This window comes from Macrobrachium rosenbergii, chromosome 47 (genome assembly GCF_040412425.1).
Source record: "Macrobrachium rosenbergii isolate ZJJX-2024 chromosome 47, ASM4041242v1, whole genome shotgun sequence".
Taxonomy (NCBI): Eukaryota; Metazoa; Arthropoda; class Malacostraca; order Decapoda; family Palaemonidae; genus Macrobrachium; species Macrobrachium rosenbergii.
Genome location: NC_089787.1, coordinates 48165025 through 48184753, shown reverse-complemented (window position 1 = coordinate 48184753; position 19729 = coordinate 48165025). Strand labels below are relative to the sequence as shown.

The 19729-nt window shown below is 43.1% G+C and overlaps 1 protein-coding gene across 2 annotated transcripts in view; it reads right to left on the bottom strand.

The window, feature by feature from the left end:
• LOC136830834 (DNA-binding protein SMUBP-2-like) overlaps positions 1-19729 on the bottom strand; it is a 713243-nt gene that overhangs the window by 608603 nt on the left and 84911 nt on the right. The window lies entirely within an intron of this gene.

Here is a 19729-nt window from a genome sequence, read left to right as displayed (position 1 = left end):
TACCCCATCAACGATACCAACCATAGAAGATGGCCCATTTTCCCTAGTACACAGCTGCAGAGGGTTTATGAAAGTATCCAGACATCTCTGTCACTGTGTGGCGAGAAAAGACTCTCGCTTGCAAGAGAAGCTGCATAGTCTCCAGGCATGAAGTGACAGACCTCTTTAAGCCTGATGATACCTCTATGCACTGCTGGCACAGCAGGTCCTGCCAACGGAGGAATCTCTCCGGTACCTCAGAGAACAGAGCTAGCAGGTCCGGATACCACTCGGCATGTGGCCACATGGGAGCCAACAGGGTCATCCTGAGATTTGGGGTTATCATGACCCTGCTGATCACCCAATGAATCAAACAAAACAGAGGGAAGGAGCAAGCCTCGAGATTGTCCCATGGGTGTCAGAAGGAGTCTTCTATTGCTGCCCATGGGTCCCGTACGATAGAACAGAACACTGGCAGCTTTCTGTTGTGTCGGATCGCAAAGAGGTCTATTGTTGGGAAGCCCCAAAGATTGAACAATCTTTCCGCAATGTTGCTATCACCGTGACCCTGGCGACTGAGCTAGTCTGCCACTACGTTCCTGTTCCCCGGAATGGACCTGGCTGACAGCTCTCCCTTGAAGGGAACGAAGCTGAAGCTGCCCATGGGGACCAGCATCTCTAAGGACGACAAGTGACATCTTGCTGATGCACAAGTCTGAGGGGTAGACTTGCTGCTGTTGTATCTATTAGCATGCCCAGATACCTTACCCTTTGCTTGGGAATGAGATCAGACTTCTTGAAACTGATCACTACTCCCAGGTCATGACAAAATTCGAGAAGTCGGTTTCTGTCCCAGACCAACTGCGGCCAAGAGCTTGCCAGGACTAGCAAATTGTTGAGATACCTCAGATGTATCCCATGTGAATGGGCCCAAGCTGACACAAGGGTGAAGACTTGGGTGAACACCTGGGGAGTGGTTGAGAGCCTGAAACAAAGTGCCCTGAACTGGAACACTCTCTCCCCAAGGGTAAAGCAGAGGTGCTTGCAAGGACTGGTGGAAGGGTATTTGAAAATATGCATCCTTCAAGTCCACCGAAAGCATGAAGTCAGACTCCCTGATAGCATCAAATACTGACCATATTGTTTCCATCTTGAACCGAGTTCGCCAGCATCTTGAACCAAGTCAGGCAAACAAACCACCCGTCGTCTTCTCTACGAGGAAAAGACAGCTGTAAAATCCCAGAGACCAATCTGTCATGACTTCTACAGTTCCTTTCTTCAGCATCCTCTTCACCTCTTCCCACAAAGCGAGGCCCTTCAGCGAGCCAGGAACGCAAGTCTGGAAGCAGACCGGGTTGTTAGTGAGGGGTGGCGGGAAATCGAAGGGTAGTAGATATCCTACCCGAAGGATATCCATATCCTACCCAAAGGATATCCACAACCCAGATTTCCACTTATATAGCTGCAGTGTTGCCCAGTGGCTCGATAGGCACATCTCCCACCAATAGCAGCATGCAGGGAGGAATGCCACCCCTAAACTCCTCTTCCCTTCTTCTTACCCTTGCCTACTTTGCTAAGCCAGGCAGGGGGCTGAAAGGAGCGTAGCTGTGCACATTTTCTAGCAGGGGAAGAAGACTGGATGTTCCTGTGGGGGCCTGTGGAAGATTGGGACTTCCTAGGACCCAAAAAGGAAGTAGCCCAGGAACATTAGGTGAAATGATGGAAAAAAAATGTAGAAAGCTGATTTTTTCAGGAATAATACTCCAAAACCTACTGAATTTAAATATGTAAAGACCCCAAAAATCCCCCTTGTGCTAAATGCATGAGGACCAAAAATCCAAGATGGCCACCACCTGTCAATTATAATAGGTGAAATGATGGAAAAAAAAAATGTAGAAAGCTGATTTTTTCAGGAATAATACTCCAAAACCTACTGAATTCAAATATGTAAAGACCCCAAAAATCCCCCTTGTGCTAAATGCATAAGGACATAAAAAAATCCAAGCTGGCCACCACCTGTCAGTTATAATAGTGAATTTTTTTGTATTTCATGCAATGAGACAATAATTTCATCTTTTCTAGAGTGAAAAATGAATAACAAGTTTAACTTTGTTCATGTTTCCAACTTAATTTATGTTTTTAGGTCTAAGGAAAAGGCAAGAATCATATTCTATTACTTTTGTTTGTTGCAGGGTGCAGTGACGTTCACTCTTAGCTGACAAATGATTGACACATACTTCCATAAATTAAATACTACCTGTCCAAATTGAAATTGTCAGTAATGTTTTCTTAGATCTAATATACTATATTTTATTTTCAGATTGAGTGAAGCATAATGGCTGATCAGGAAGTTTGCATTTTTTGCATAGAACCAATTGTTACAGATCGTAGTCTCCTGACAGAGAGAGGACTTGATAGCATTTTGTCAATAAGCTCTGAACTACAAGATGGAATTGACAAAAGAATACTTAAACAAAAAATGCCCATTCCAACACATTCACAGTGTAAGAATAAATACAGGAAACCATCCAATATCAAGAAACGTAAGCAAGAGGCAGCAATAGGCAAGGAGGAAGAAAAGAAGCATGTCTGCAGATCCAAAGTTCCCTCTTTTGACATCAAAACATGTTGTATTTATTGTGCAGAATACATAGACAATGATGGACTATCTAAGTTGCCAAAACATCGTCGTAGTGAAGTACACACTGCAGAAACAACAGAACTACTGTCTTCAATCACAACAAAGGCCATGGAGCGTGGTGATGGTTGGGGCGAAGAAGTACATATTCGGGTACAGAATGTTGGTGACCTTGTTGCCGCTGAAGCTGTATATCACCACAGCTGTCAAATTAGGTTTCATGGTGGTCGTGATTTGGAGAAGCACACCAATAAGGGTCGTCCCTGGGTCAGTGGACAATGAAAAGCAGGAAGCCTTTATGAGACTTTGTGAACACATAGACACTAGTGATATCCATCAATACTCTATTACAGATTTACAGGAACTTATGGCAAAATCTGCTATGGAGGAAGACGTTTACACTAAGAAGCACCTTAAAGCAAAACTTCAAGCTCACTATGGTGATAGTCTCATTGTAAGTACTGACCATGGGAAAGAGACAATATATACATTTTTGGATAAAGGCAATAGGCCTCTCAGGGAAAGCTATAAAGATACTGGATTGACAGCTTGTGAAGTAATTGACATGGCAGCTACTCTAATTGAGGATCAAATGCGGTCTATCATCTATGACAATTCTCATTTCCCTAAATTCTCAGATTTGTTCAGTAGTGACAATATGGTTTTTTCTTGTTGCGCCTGTTATCACGTTTAGTAAAAAGCAGCAAGAGTGTTTGCCAGGTGATCAGCTTATCCCATGCTATAACTGCTGCAGCTCGCCCGAGATCATTTGTGTCCCCATTCTCCTTGCAATATCAGTGTATATTAACTCTAAATTTGAGTCCTGTGAGCTTGTAGATTTACTTCATAGCATGAGTTTTGCGGATGATTATCGAAAAGTACTGAGGCTTTATGATGCACTACTACCAACAGAAAAGAAGCATTATGACTGGGAGGGTTCACTGATTAACTCTGTGTTTGATAATGCTGATTGCAATATTCGCACATTGACAGGTCATGATACTTGGCATGCCCTTGGTGGCATTGCTTGTGTCACACCTGCAGGAGACTATGTTGAACCTGCACTGGAGCGCTCACCTAGGGTCAGGACTGCTGTAGACACAGGAAAGTTTGGTGAAATACCTCTTCTGCGGTACAATAAACCAGCTGTCCCGGGCTCAAAAAAGATTAAGATTGGTCAGCTACAGCCTCCAAATCCTGAACCCCAGGTCTCAAGCTAGCAACCATGTTAGATAGCATGTGGTTGTCAAGCTATTTTGTGGCTGATCCAACACGCTGTCCTATGTGGGGTGGCTTTAACCAAACAGTGGTTACACAATTAAACTTTGATATAAGCAGGATTGACATACTGCCCTTCATCAACCATGATCCAAGCCAACCTGGTACACTTTACTCTGCACTTTCATTTGTACAGCAGCTATCTGTAAGATATAACCTGGGTGTGTCATCTGTCACTTTTGACCAGCCTCTGTACAGCAAAGCAACTGAGATTGTTGAGTCATGCCTGACTTAACTAATGTGTTCATTAGACTAGGTGGGTTTCATCTAATTATGTCCTACATGGGGTCAGTTGGTCACATCATGAATGGAAGTGGTTTGAGAAACCAATGGGAAACTGTATATCCAAAAACTCTGTGAATCACATGCTTACACAGCACGCATATGCCCGTGCTTGCATGAGCCCACATGCTCTCAGCAGCTTCTATAATGTCAGAGATGTTGGATACACCACATTGTCTGAGTGGAGTAAACATAAGCAAGATTGAATCCCTGCTGGATATGCTGTTAAAACACACATGTCAACCAGATGACCTGGCTGCAGAACACACAATATCCCAATTGTGGCAGATAATTGAAGATCTTCAAGAGGATATATCCCTAAGCAGTAGAACTGGCAAACTATGGATAGAGTACATGAAAATGATTAGAATCCTACTGTTCTTCATTCGAGCAGAGAGAACCGGAGACTGGGAGCTACACTTGTACTGTATTGTGAAGATGATTCCAATTTTCCATGCTGGAGGTCACACTGCATATGCCAAATCAGCTCGTCTCTACCTTGACCAAATGAAGGAACTTCAGAGCATCATGAGTGAGTCCCAATATAAGTAGTTCACCTCAGAGAGGGTACTGGACAATAAGAAGATCAGATAGGTTCTGGTGTGGGGTATTTACAGATCAGACTATAGAACAGATCCTGATGAGAATGCTCAAGGCAAGAGGAGGTATTGCTCATGGACAGGGTATAACAGCGAGCACACAAGCTAAAATGGTCCACATCCTACCCCAAACTGCTCCAATATGCGAATCTCTGGAATCATTCACTGGAACACAATCACTTACCAGTGATCAGCATAAAGACCTTCGTGCAACTACAACTGCAAGAGATGGTGCACATTTCAACAAGTTCAAGGCTCACTTATCACAGCATGCACCATTCTCATACAGTGGGAAAACAAGGATAAGTTAGTCTGTGTGCTACTGGCGTAGTGGCCCCAGAAACTGCCAATGCTGATCTAGCCATAAAAGTTGGGAGGAAGCTGCGAGCAGACTAACTGGAATCAGTTATACTGATGCGAAGCTCAAGAGAAATGATAAAGTAATATCTATTGCCATAGCAAATAACAGCGCAAAAATCCGTGGCCACCAAGTGGAAATTAACCCCATGTCACTCTTCATGCGTGTCACCTGTGTGATACAAAATCGTTCTGAGATGAAGGACCATCTAAACCATGAATTCAGCAAGCAACCACCATCAATATTTGAGAATGGTATAATGCGTAAAAATACCAAAAGTGTATTAGCCAATGCATTGAAAGCATATGTCAATCCAACCCCCATTGGTGATCTACAAAATCCACTTTATGTAGTCGATGGCGGTCACTTATTACAGAGTGTTATATGGCCAAATGATGGTACATATAAAGACATTATTGATAACTATTCAGGTTATGTTCTCAAAAATTATGGCACAGGAGCAATCATTTGCTTTGATGGGTACAGTAACCCATACTTATCAACAAAGTTGGCAGAGCAAACTTAATCAAACGGGCCGCCAAAATGTGGCCCCAGATATCCTGTTTGAACTTGGCATGGCTGTAACTAATAGCCAACATTCATTCTTAGCCAATCGACAAAACAAAGCCAGATTCATTGTCGCTCTGATGGATGAATTGACCACTTTAGGTGTAACATGCCTTCAAAGTCAGGCAGATGCTGATTTCCTTATCAGTGGCACAGCAGTTGAGCATGCAGTCAGCACAGATCGTCCAGTAATCTTAGTTGGAAAGGACACAGACCTGTTAGTGATGCTACTCGACCGTGCTAAACGAAATCTTTACATGCAGTATGCACGGGATGCCGTTTATAGCATATATGACATCATGGAAGCTCTGCATCCAAATACCAGGAAGCATTTGCTGACCGCACATGCAATTACAGGGTGCGATACAGTGTCAGCTCTGTTTAAAGTAGGAAAAAAGAAGGCCTTAAAGGTACTGGAACAGTATGACTGGCAGGCACTTGATTCATTCAAGAATGTTGATGCTACACATGACGAGATTGCAAGCACAGGGGAAAGCTTCTTGCTCAAACTGTATAAAGGTGATGACACATCACCAGACCTTGATAGACTTCGATTTGTCCTATATATGCAGAAAATGAAAAAATCTGCTTGTACCTTCGAACTCGAGAGCCTTCCTCCAACTTCAGCAGCTGCAAAGTTTCATGCATACCGTGCTTACTTTGCAGTGCAGGAGTGGTTAGGCAATGTTAATAATCTACAACCTACTGATTGGGGATGGAAATACGAGAACAAGCTCATTCCGATTTGCACTGATAGACCTGTGTCTCCTGACCATATTTTACGCATGGTATCTTGTGGATGTAAGACAGGCTGTGGCAAGAAATGCAAATGTCGCAAAACTGGCTTGAACTGCTCGGAAATGTGCTCCTCATGCACTGGTATAACGTGCAATAATGCTTATCCTCTAGATGACAGTGATGACAATAATAATGAATTTCATTATTAACATATTTGTCTAGAAAAGTGAAGTTTTGAATTTTTTTCTTTTAGGAATTTAAATTTTTGTTATATGTTTAATGCGATTCAAATGCATGTATATGTGGTGGTAAAATGATCTTATCTTAAATCTCACTAAGTCACTATAGCAGGAGATTCATGTTTTGGAATCAGCCTAATTTTTGACAGGTACCTCTGCAATTTAACCTGTGATCTTGCGACTTTGAGACTTGAGTTAAGACCATCTTTTTTATATTGGTACATCCCCTGAAGGCTAGTAACCTTAAATAATGATTACTATGTCATAAATGTATGCAGTTGTAAAAGGTTTGTTAAATTTCCAATGTATGTAGTCCTGGTAATTGAAATATTTGAAAACAAGATTTGTGATCTAAAACCTCTCTCTTTATATATTTCTGACATTTTTTTTTTTTTTTAAGTAAAGGCCAAGATTATATACCTAAAATATCTTATTCAGTTCTCATTCAAGAAACACATAAATCAGGTATTAATTGCACATAAGTGAGATTAGTATGAGAGATACGCTAATATTAGTGGAAATGGCGGCCATCTTGGATTTTGGGCTCTAACACAATTAGCACATGGAGGATTTTTGGGGTCTTTGCAGATTTGAATCCAGCATGTCTTGGAGTATCATTATTGAAAAATTCAGCTTTCTACATTTTTTTTCCATCTTGCCTTATAAATTTGGCTAATGTTCCTGGACTAGAAGGGCCAGCCTAACCCGAAGGTCGGACTGCAGTGTCAAGCAAAGACCCGGAGGTCTTGGACATTGCCTGGTGAACAAGCATATTGTTATTTTCTATCCTTAGCCTGTCCACTGCGGCTTCCACATCTTTTCTAGGGAAGAGGGAAGTGGAACCCAGTAGGCAATCCCCAGTCAACGGCAGGGGTTCTGTCCATGGCCGAGCGCTGCTAACCGAAAATTGGCCATAACAGCACCGAAAACCCTGCTTAACAGCGCCGTTAACTGGATATCGGCGCCGCAAATCAGGTTAACAATGTCACTAGCCAAGTGCTGTAACACTGAAATGCTGTTAACTGATGCCACCGGTAAGCAAGGACTGTGTACCGGTCTGTTCCTGAGTGCCAATGCCTACTCTGAAACGACAAACCTGGTGACCTGAGACAACACAATATCTCTTCTTGAGCACCAGGTTCACCCACAGGTTAGCTGTCTGGTGGGCTAGGTAGGAGATGGCTCTACCTCCAGACAACAACAGCCTCCCGAGTGTGGCTTCCTCCTCGGAATTATGAGGGCCCGAAGAGGAAGAAGCGATCTTGCCTACTGAAAGGAACCACAGATCTATCTAGGAAACAATCTAGAATGCTGCCATGGCAGTCGATTCCATTGCGCTGGCTCTTGCTGCAAAAGGGAAACTCCTGCATGGAGGCAGTCCAGCGACAGACCAGGACACAGGCGAACAGATTCGGGTCAACCTGTTTGTAGTATTTCCTCTGGCAAGGGAGAGGCTAAGAAAGTGTCTTGCACGATCAGCTAAACCTAAGTGAGTTCTCTAGCCCAGACACACGAGAATTCACCTGGTCCAAGAACCCTTTGGCAAATCCTGACTAGAGCAAGCCCACCGAGACTCAGGGTTCCATTTGGGGTCCCCAAAAGGTCTTGATGGCTGAAGAATGGTACACTGGGAAAGCCATGGTCTCTTCCTCGAGATCGTTAAACTGCCGCATCAAACAGACAATCTCCATAAAACTCCTCTGCAACTCAGGGATGTCCGAGTCCTGGGGCATAGGGCCCTCAAGCCCAAGCTACTCCCTCTGCAGCAATGGGATGCTTGCCAGAGCCCCCTGCTGATCTCTCTACCACTCGAGCATACAACCGGTCCGGCCCGAAGACCAAACCCAGAAAGTACAATTCTGAGGTCGGGATGGGATAGGAGCGTGAATGTTCCCAGTCCTGAACTCTAGGCGAGAGGATAGGTGAGAGATCCCTAGCACCCTTACTGGACCTGCCCAGGGTTGAAGCCCCAGCAGGTGAGTAAAGCTGTGGTAGGTCGTCAACCTGAGGTGACGATGGCCATATGTATTGGAGAGAGCGGGCCTGCTCACTTGAACATGAATGGGGGCTGTCCCAAAGATGTGCTATAGCCTTCTTAAAAGCTGGAGCCTCTACAGTAGAAGAAGACTGGATGGGGGACCTCCTCTTGCCTTTCCCAGGTGAGCGGGCCACTAGGCCGGCATCACCTTTCTGGGACCCTTGCCCTATTCCCTTAGGAGAACGGGAAGGGGGTGAATAAGCACCTGCACATTCTCTACTCACTTTCTCTCGCTGGACTGTGGTTGCAGCCGGGCCCGGGTCCGTAGACCAGGGACCCTTATACTGGCCAGGGAAGGTGATTCCCGGGACTGGTACTGGTGTGCCAGGGGTATGTGGAACCCTGGGCAGCAGTTGCTCACATGCCAATAGCAACAGGAGCTGCAGTACTGGTGGTACAGCTAACGAGAGACCCAGTAGCTTTCTCTGAAGAAGAAGGCTGGCCGTCAGAAACCCTAAGGGACTTCTTATGGCTGGGAAAGGCAGTCTTCTTCTTCCTCCACTTACCAGGAGGTGATAGCACACAACGAAGATGAAGACAAAGATGATGACGATGATTTCACATTCCTCTTCGACTTCTTCTGGTTGTGGCAGGCCTTGGATAGCAGGCTGTGGAGGACACCACTAAGGAAAGACGATGTACAGGGCAACACTTGTGGGCACACTATCAGAGGCATGTCAACAGGCACCACTGATGTAGTGGTGGCCCCCGAGTAGGTTAACATTGTAACTGAAGAAGTAATGACAGTTACAGTGGAAGCAGTTACTGTACAGCCTTTGGAGTCCTTCATGTGGGAGATCAAACCCTCGACACTCAGCTCCCCCGAGAGGCCTAGGGATGGCCATAACTTCCTAAGCCCCTTGGGCTCCACAACACTTGTAAGACACGTCGAGTTAGGTGAGGCCATCTCCATTCGCCCTAAGGAGTAGTGTCTTCCCGAGGACAATTCCCCCTCTGAGCAAACAGAGACTGCCAGAGTCAAAACAGTCCTGCTGGTGTTGGACAATGGCCCTGGTCACCCTACTAATTTGGGTGAGATTTATCCTGAAGCGAAGGTAGTCTACTTTCCACCAAATTCTACATCGCTTCTACAGCCAATGGACCACGGAGTCATTGCTACCTTCAAGGCTTACTACACCAGGAGGATATTTTGCCATGTCCTCAGGGTCACTGAAAATAGCAGTGACAAGTTGGATGTCAAGTGAGTCTGGAAGGGCTACAGTATTTTAGACGCTGTAAAAAACATTGAGTCTTCTTGGAAGGAGGTCCAGAAATCCAATTTGAATGGGAGAAGCTGTGTCCAAATTTTGTGATGGACTTTACAGGCTTTGATGAGGGAGAGAATCTTGATGTTGTGAGAAAGAGCATTGTTCATTATAGCAAGAAGCTTAATTTGGAGGTGAAAGCTGAGGATGTGAATGAGCTGCTGGAATCCCATGGAGAGGAGTTGTCAGCAGAGGACCTCAATGAGCTAGAGAAGCAGATGATCGAAGAGGAGGAAGAGGCACCAGCCCCAAAGCCCAAGGCATTAAGTGTTACAGCCTTGTCACAAGCTTTGGCCTACTTTGAGCAAGGGCTGATATTGATTGAGGAACAGGACTCTTGTGTGGAAAGGTTCACAAAGTTTCAAAGCGTAATTCAGAATGCTCTAACCTTTTACAAGGAGACTGTAAGGGAGAAGCAGATGAAAAGAAGCATCCAATCTAAGCTACAGGTTTTTGGCTTCAAGAGAAAGTCTCCAGTACCACCTGCAACTCTTAACCCAGGTAAAGAATTCTTCACTTTTTTTTTTTGCCACTGCCCTGTAAAATGTTTTACAAATTGTAATAAATTTTAAACTGTACCGTACTGTACAGTACAGTAAGCAGTACATTACGATTCACCCCATCATTTATATCATTCTTATTATTGCAGAAGAAAAGTCCAGTCCTGATTCCACTGCACCTGACATAATAGAATTACCTCCACCAACCTCTCCTGGTAAGGAATTTTTTGTTTTTTGTTTTACTGTGCAGTACAGTACTGTACATACTATGTAAATTGTTTTATACTGTAAAGTGCTGTACCTGTACAATATACTGCTGTACTGTATGTTACTATACATATATTTATGCAGTACTGTTGCATAACCTAATTTTTTTTCATTATCATTCTAGGGTTGAGCCACCGCCTTGCAAGTGATGACCTTCCACTAATAGACCCACTAGCCTCTCCAGCTCTATCTGGTAAGGAATTTTTTTTTCTTGTTTTACTGCAGTACATATGTACCTGTAAACTGTTTTATACTGTAAAGTACTGAACAGTACTGTTGCATAACCTAATTTTTTTCATCATCATTCCAGGATCAAGCCACGATGACCCTCCACCAGCATTACCAAATGACCCACCAGGCTCTCCAGCTCTATCTGGTAAGGAATTCTTTTTTTTTTATTTGTTTTACTACTGTAGTACATAGGTAAATTGTTTTACACTGTAAAGTACTGTTGCATAACCTAATTTTTTTCATCATTATTCCAGGATCGAGCCACGTTGACCCTCCACCAGCATTGCTAAATAACCAACCAGCCTCTCCAACTCTCTCTGGCAAGGAATTCTCCTTTTTTTTCATTTGTTTTACTGTAGTACATATGTAAATTGTGTTTCACTGTAAAGTACTCTACAATATACTGTACAGTGTACAGTGCTGTACTGTACTAATAATTTATATATTTATGTACAGTACTGTTGCATAACCTAATTTTTTTCATTATCATTCCAGGATTAAGCCACCACCTTACAAGTGATGACCCTCCACCAGCAGTAGACTCACCTGCCTCTCCAGCTCCATCTGGTAAGAAAGTCATTTTTTTTTCATTTGTTTTACTGTATGGTACATACATATATAAATTGTGCATACAGTAAAGTACTGTTTCATAACCTAATTTTCTTTCATTGTCATTCCAGAATTGAACCTCATGTTTGCAGATGACCCAGAGCCCCTTGAAGAAACTTTTGAAGGTTTCCTCCCACTTGAATCATCTGAACCCTCTTCAGCTGCAACAGGTACTATAAAATTGAGTACTAATACAGAATGGAATTCTCCACTTATTTTTGCTTAAATGGTTTTATCAATTGTTATAAATTTTGGAAACAACAAGTGTACGACAGCAGTACTGTACTGTACAGATTGTATCATTATTCCAGATCCAGAAGTTATGCCCTCCTCCCAAGCCAACCCACCCTCTCCTGCTGCATCAGATAGTACAGTGATCCTATCCTCAAACCCCAACTCACCAGACTTTGCACCCTCTCAATGTCCACCAGGTAAGAAATTCTTCATTTTTATTTACTGTACTTTATTTTTAGGTGTAGTACTACTGTACACATTTTTTTACTGTTACAAAAGACTTACAGTACTTTACTATACTGTATTTATTACAGTACATTTACAGGTACAGTACAGTGCTGTATTAGACTTTAAGTACTGTATTGTATAATTTTTATCTTATCATTCCAGACTCCCAGGAAGATTCCATCACTTAGTCAGTTTCCAGGGGATATGTTCAGCACCATGAAAAAAAAAAAACACTAACTTTTTTTATTTGGTATACTGTACTGTATATACTGCTGTACATATACATGGTATACAGTATTTAACAAAATTATATTTTTACTACAGTAGTACATTATGTACTGTACAGTACTGTATATATACTGTGTACATTACTGTACTGCACAGTACTAATTTTAATATTTTTATTACAGACTGTGTACCTGTTGTACAGAATTCATAGGCAACTACAGTATACAGTGTACAGTACTGAACTGTATAAGTGTTAAGTACTGCTGTACTGTACCATGTAATGCACATCTCCACCTCCCACAACCAGTACAGTATACAAGTATCTTTCAAAATCACTGAAATTAAAGAATTCCTCACTCTTTTAATTTTTATACATTTTATATTGTTTTATAAAATACTTTCCTTTATATCTGCATACAGGACAGTACAGTAGTAGAGTATACTGTGTACTGTAGTATACTGTACACTACCAATACATAGTAAATTTTTACATTCCAGAATCCCCTGAAAATTGGCCACACCAACATTTTACTGTAAGTACAGTGTGTACTGTACTATACAGGGGTTATGAAGCACGACTATTTTAAAAGAACAAGTAAGGAAATACTGTACTGTACAGTTTTCACTTTTGTTCACTTTGTATACTGTACATATACAACATGGTAATACTGTACATAACAAAATGTAGAGAAGTACTGTACTGTACTGTGGTGTACTCTACAGTACTCTACTTTAATTAATACTGTATATATTACATACTGTATACTGTGCAGTTCTAATTTTAACATTTTCATTACATGTTTACTTCACATTCATCAGCAACAGTAAGTTATACAGTGACAACATGGAATGAAGGTATGTACATCTTGTAGAGGGCACCCAAAAGGTTGTGAGGTCAGTCTTTCATCATTTTACAGTACAGTATATTGTACTATAAAGTACTACTAAAGTAAATCCTATACAATGTATAAAATATAGTTTTCATTATGACGCCGATAACCGGTCGGCGGCACTGCACAATTTTTTCGGAGCCCGTAGACTTTACTTTCAGTTGTCAGCAATTTTCGGTTGTCGTCGTGCCACCTGGAACGGAACCCCGCCAATAACCAGGGACTGCCTGTACGTCAAGAGCTAACATGTAAGCAAGGTGAAAAACTAGTTTAAGCCTGTTGCCTAGCAATGTTAAAACCAGTCTGACATATATCAACAAACGAAGAAATGCAAATAAAGTCAAATGGCAGGCTGAGAGGAGAAGCGCACGTCCTTACTCACTGGCGGCCAAAAGCAAAATAAGTGCATACCGACTGAGTGGGAGGGACTCCCACATGTAGTCAGTAGTTAACTATGTACTTCATCACCTTGTTTAAAGTTAAACGGCAGTGTTCGGCTAATTCTAATGTAAAGGACCGATAGTTTGTATATCGTGTAGGAACAATTGTCATTTGTTCCTACACAATATACAAACCCTCAGTCCTTTACATAAGGAAGACTCACTTACTGGAGGGAGGAATCTGAGTGTCTCTGAACTGACTGCAGTTTGCTGCACCTGGGTTTCTCTTCCTGGGCCCTTTTTGAAGGAGTGAGAAAATGGTAACCTTATAAACAAAACGGGCTAAGATGACTCTAAGAGTCGGTGACACTAAGGAAATTACAGGTATTGGGTTTGTCTTATTGTCAGGATCCCCTTCCTCCCCTTAGAGGAAGGGGTGGGATTGCTTTTATGTGACAAATACTGCGTCAGCCGCCAGTTCCAGCACTTGACGGCTTGAATCCCACTCTCTGCCTGAAGAAAGAGAATGAAGGATGGTGAGGAAGGATGAAGAGAGGCCAGTCACTCATACAAACTCTCTCACTTCCAGAACCGCACACCTTAGGCAAGATGCTACCTGTCCTCTTAGAGGAGCTGGGTAAGCTACACAACTTGTTGAGCAGCCACCACAGGTCCCAAGGAAGAAGTGTCCAAGGACTTGTGGGCAATATCCCAAAGGTAGAAGGACGTAAACGTGGTCTGCTGTGACCATATCCCCGCCAAGAAGGTTCAAAGGGGAATTCTGTGTCTGCTATCCTGCATGCTCAAACCCTAAGGTTTGAGACACAAGGATGAAACTTGGCCAAGCAACCGAAGCAGCTGGCAGGCAGTATAGAGACACCTGGCATCTCGGCACCCAGACTCTTGGCGTCTCGGCACCCAGACACCTGGGTGTCCCAGCACTGAGACACCTGTCTCGGCGCTTTCTCTTGTCCTGTGCCTCTTGTCAGGAGAGCGCTCATGATTCATAGAATTCAAGCGACCCGCGAGGCTCCCAAAAATCGGAAGCGGCTGCTTTCAGTGTCCTAAGAAATTGAAAAGAGCTAGGCACGGAACCAGTCTTAAATGCAGACTTCCAAGAATGGCAATGTGGGCACGGCCCCCGAAACGCCGGACCGCACAGGAGAATGTGAACCGGTTCCCGCCTGAGGGCAGGAAAAGCCAACGAGAGAAACTTGTCTCCTGGATGAGAGCAGTCCCTTAGAAGTCCCGCAGGACTCCCGAAGGGAATCTCTTCCTTGCTTCTTCTGGTGTTCAAACTGATCGGATCGAGACACCAGACTGGGAACCCGACCGAGCACTGGTAAGCACTTGGGGAGCACTTGTGGTGCTGGCAGGAAGAGCTGAGACACCTGGGTGCCTTAACCCTTTCTCTCGCAATGCTCCCGAACTGGGCCGGGGAGAGTACTCTCTAGACCAGATCAGGATACTCAATATTCCATAGAATCTCGAGCACTCGGATTGGCTCGCGAACGAGCGCCCGAAGCCGCCCCATCTTAGAGGAGGAACCTCTAGGACTGGGAACAGGATAGCAAACCGAGGTCTGCGCACCCATGGCTCCCGAAACACAAAACCCAGGGCTATGCAAATCGGTTTCCTAACCCGAAGGTCGGGAAGAGCCAACGAGAGACCCACTGCCTCCTCAGAAGGAGGCAGTCCCTAGACATCCAAGGGCATCAAGGGTACAAGGGAAAAGAAGCAGCCTTCCTCTCCCATGATGGAGGTCTGTCTGGATTCCGGGACCCCCTTGGACCTCGGGAGAGGACGGGATGAGGCAGCATAAGACAAAATCGAAGATAAGTTGAAGAAGACGGCGGCTACTGCCACAGGGCGGCTTCCTTCACCTTTACTCCGACATCTCCTACAGGCTGGTGGACACGAAACATCATAACCTCCAGGGCAACTAGGCAGGAACACAACGGAAGCGGCCCAGGACACAACCACCAGGGGAAGCAGTAGGCACAATCAGGACAGCCGATGCAGGAGCTATGGCAGCGGTTCAGAAGGCAGGAGCCACCGTGCAACGGCCAGGAACGCTGCTTCCACAGGGCAACTTCCTTCACCTTCACTCTGACAACTTCTACAGGATGGCGGTCATCGTAACCTCCCAAGCAGCTAGACAGGAACACAACAGAAGTGGGCCCGGGCATGACCACCAGGAGAAGCAGCAGGCACGATCAGGACAGCTGATGCAGGAGCTACAGAAGTGGCTCTGAAGGTAGGAGCTACAGCAACGGCTAGGAACGTAACATGAAAGTCACCAGCAGCGACAGGAACGATCAGGATGGCTGTGGTAGGAGACCAGGAAGAGCCGCCCAGAGACTGTCGTCGAGTTAACAGGAGCATAACACAACAGATACGCCAGAAAAAAGTAAGTATACCTTAGTTTAACTAGACCACTGAGCTGATTAACAGCTCTCCTAGGGCTGGCCCGAAGGATTAGATTTATTTTACGTGGCTAAGAACCAACTGGTTACCTAGCAACGGGATCTGCAGCTTATTGTGGAATCTGAACCACATTATAGCGAAATATGAATTTCTATCACCAGAAATAAATTCCTCTTATTCTTCATTGGCCGGTCAGAGATCTAAACTCGCGGCCAGCAGAGAGCTAGCTGAAAACGGAACCCACCTGCCCAATGAGGAAAATCAGATGAGCAAGCGGTAGTGCCACGGCATACATGAAGGCCAGCAATGACAGCGATCGATCCACATTGGCGGGAATAGTGTCAGAACGATCCCGATGTGGAACTGTCATTCCAACCAGGTACTGTGGTCGGTCCTGAAGCAACAATGAATGAACGTTGGGACTCCATCATGCAAGATATCCCCCGAGACACCCACCCAACTACTGTCGCATCTGCGATGCTCACTGTCAACCTGAAAGAAAAAGCAAAGGTGATTAGTAGGAGACTCCTCTTGCTACGAGGGGAACTGCTCTACGCAGCGAGAGGAGCCCACTAGAAGAGGTTACCCGACTGTCCACGTGCCCCCCCTCTCCTCGCGGTCTTCACCCGACGAGCGAGTGAAGTGGGCGAAGGAGAGATAAGGACAGAGGGGAGGCCACCAAGGGCACCGTGGAAGCGGAGCATATACTGACGACATCTGCAACCTCCCCCCCATCGCAACTCTAAGCGCAGGCGGCGAAAACAACACTCAGCACACATAGGAAGGAAGTAGTCATGCCCCTTGAACGCGGAGGGCGGAAGCCCAGGATGGGAAGCGAATTCATATGTCCCGATCAATGTAGGGGAGCAAAGACATTACGTTCCAATCTAATATCTCCGAACGTACAGGGAAACGCCTTCAGTATCTAAATAAAAGGGTACTGGAGGAGAAGCATTACCACTCGGTTACACTTCTCAAAATACGCCCTTGGCCGTCAAACCCAAGACACAGCGCAGGGAATGACAGGTTATCACAAATCGTGGGTTTGTAGTAATATATATCACATACACAACATATTCACAAAAATACATCAAGATAATAAGTGCTTAATAACAGTCAGGAACAGAGCTCTGAAACCACGTCTGCAACGCATGATGGCCGAAAGCAAACTGGAATGTTTACATCCGGGCAGGCTGGTATTCCCACCTACCTGGCGGTAGTTACTGCCTAACCACCTTGCTCAAGAGCTTAACGGCTGTTTCCAGCCTATGCTGAAAGTAATTCCTAACGTAAAGGACCGACGGTTTGTATATCGTGTCGGAACAAACTATAATAATACTGATCCTGAAAGCTGTATGCTTGAAGGCTACTACTAGCAATCAGCGATAATATTTCACCTAAATCTGGTTATCTAACCAGCGAATAATAAACAAAGCTGCTGCAAACATCCAATGTTTACACCGAGCATGGCAGAAAGAGAATGAAGTTGTCTGCTAAGTGGTTCCTAGTATTCCCGTTAGTGGGCGGGACTGGTCACCTACACTATGCAATCGGAGCACTGCTGCGGTTTTTTAAATTTAAGCTGCCACACGAGTAGAAAGTATAGCTCTTTAATTGCTTGATAAGCTACATATATAAAAACAGCAAACCAGTTCTACCACTCTTAAGGTTAATAAGTTACATGTATAGGGTTGTGTTATGTCAGACTGAACAATTATACACACTCTTAAGGTTAACCCTTAAACGCCGACTGGACGTATCGTAAGTCGACTAAAATTGTCCGTTGGGTGACGAGTGAACGTACCGCACGTCGACTACAAAAAATTTCAACCTTCGGTCAACTTTGACTTGACCGAAATGGTTGAAAAACGCAATTGTAAGCTAAAACTCTTACATTCTAGGAATATTCAACCAATTACCTTCATTTTGCAACAAACTGGAAGCCTCTAGCACAATATTTCGATTTATGGTGGATTTTTGAAAAAAACTTTTTCCTTACGTCCGCGCGGTGACTTGGCTGAAAATTTCAGAAATTCTTTCATCATTTTGTCGTCATTTTTGCACCGTTTTATATTAGCCATTACATCAAGTTTATATGAAAATGTGTGCAATTTCATGTAAAATACAACAAAAAACAACCCATGGTTGTAGCTTTTATCAGTTTGGAAATATTTTCATATAAATCATGATTATTTTCATATAAATCATGATAAGTGCCAAAATTTCAACCTTCGGTCAACTTTGACTCGACCGAAATGGTCGAAAAACGCAATTGTAAGCTAAAACTCTTACATTCTAGTAATATTCAACCATTTACCTTCATTTTGCAACAAATTGGAAGTCTCTAGCACAATATTTCGATTTATGGTGATTTTTGAAAAAAACTTTTTCCTTACATCCGCGCACGGTAACTCTGCCGAACATCTCAGAAATTCTTTCAGTCACTTTGTCGTAATGTTTGCACGTTTTATATTAGTCGTTACATAAAGTTTTATATATGAAAATGTGCAATTTCATGTAGAATACAACAAAAAATAACTCATGGTTGTAGCTTTTATCAGTTTTGAAATATTTTCATATAAATCACGATAAGTGCCAAAATTTCAACCTTCGGTCAACTTTGACTCGACCGAAATGGTAGAAAAACGCAATTGTAAGCTAAAACTCTTACATTCTAGTAATATTCAATCATTTACCTTCATTTTGCAACAAATTGGAAGTCTCTAGCACAATATTTCGATTTATGGTGAATTTTTGAACAAAACTTTTTGCTTACGTCTGTGCGCGGTAACTCTGCTGAAAATCTCAGAAATTCTTTCGTCACTTTGTCGTAATGTTTACACCGTTTTTCTAATAGCTGTTACATAAAGTTTTATATATGAAAATGTGTGCAATTTCATGTAGAATACAACAGATAATAACTCATGGTTGTAGCTTTTTATCAGTTTTGAAATATTTTCATATAAATCACGATAAATAGAAAAATTGAGGCCGGTCAACTTTAACTCGACGGGAAATGGTGAAAACTGCAATTGTAAGCTAAAACACTTACAGTCTAGTAATATTCAATCAATTACCTTCATTTTGCAACAAACGGGAAGTCTCTAGCACAATATTTCGATTTATGGTGAATTTTTGACAAAACCGTTTTTTTACGTCTGCGCGTTACGAATTCATGCATCATTTTGTGATAATATTTTCTCTGTGTTGCTTTGATCATTTTACAATTTGTTATATACCAAAATCATTGCAATTTAGTGTACAATACAATGAAAAAAAATAACTCGTTAGCTTTAACCGTTTTGCTCACAACGCGATTTGTATACAATTATATATGAAATTTTTTTTACGCTGTCATATATTTCAATATTTATATATGATAATGATATTTTTTTCATTTCTGTTGGTTGCATACTAAACTTCAGGCAATGACAAAAAAAAAAAGGAGCCAAAAATTAACTCTTAATCTTAAAAACTAAGGGTGCTGTGATTTTTGAAAAAAACTTTTTTTCCGCTTCGGCGCTAACTCCCGAATGCCGCCAGCATACGGCAGACACTTTTGTAAACAGAGGCTCGGCATTTAAGGGTTAATAAGTTACTTGTATAGGGTTGTATTATATCAGACTGAACAATTATACACGATCATAATACTGAATACGCAACACAAAAGTGAAATAAGGGGTTGGATCTGCATTACTATATATCATAATGTTATGTCCAGATATGAGCAAAAACAGCTACACACTAATATATA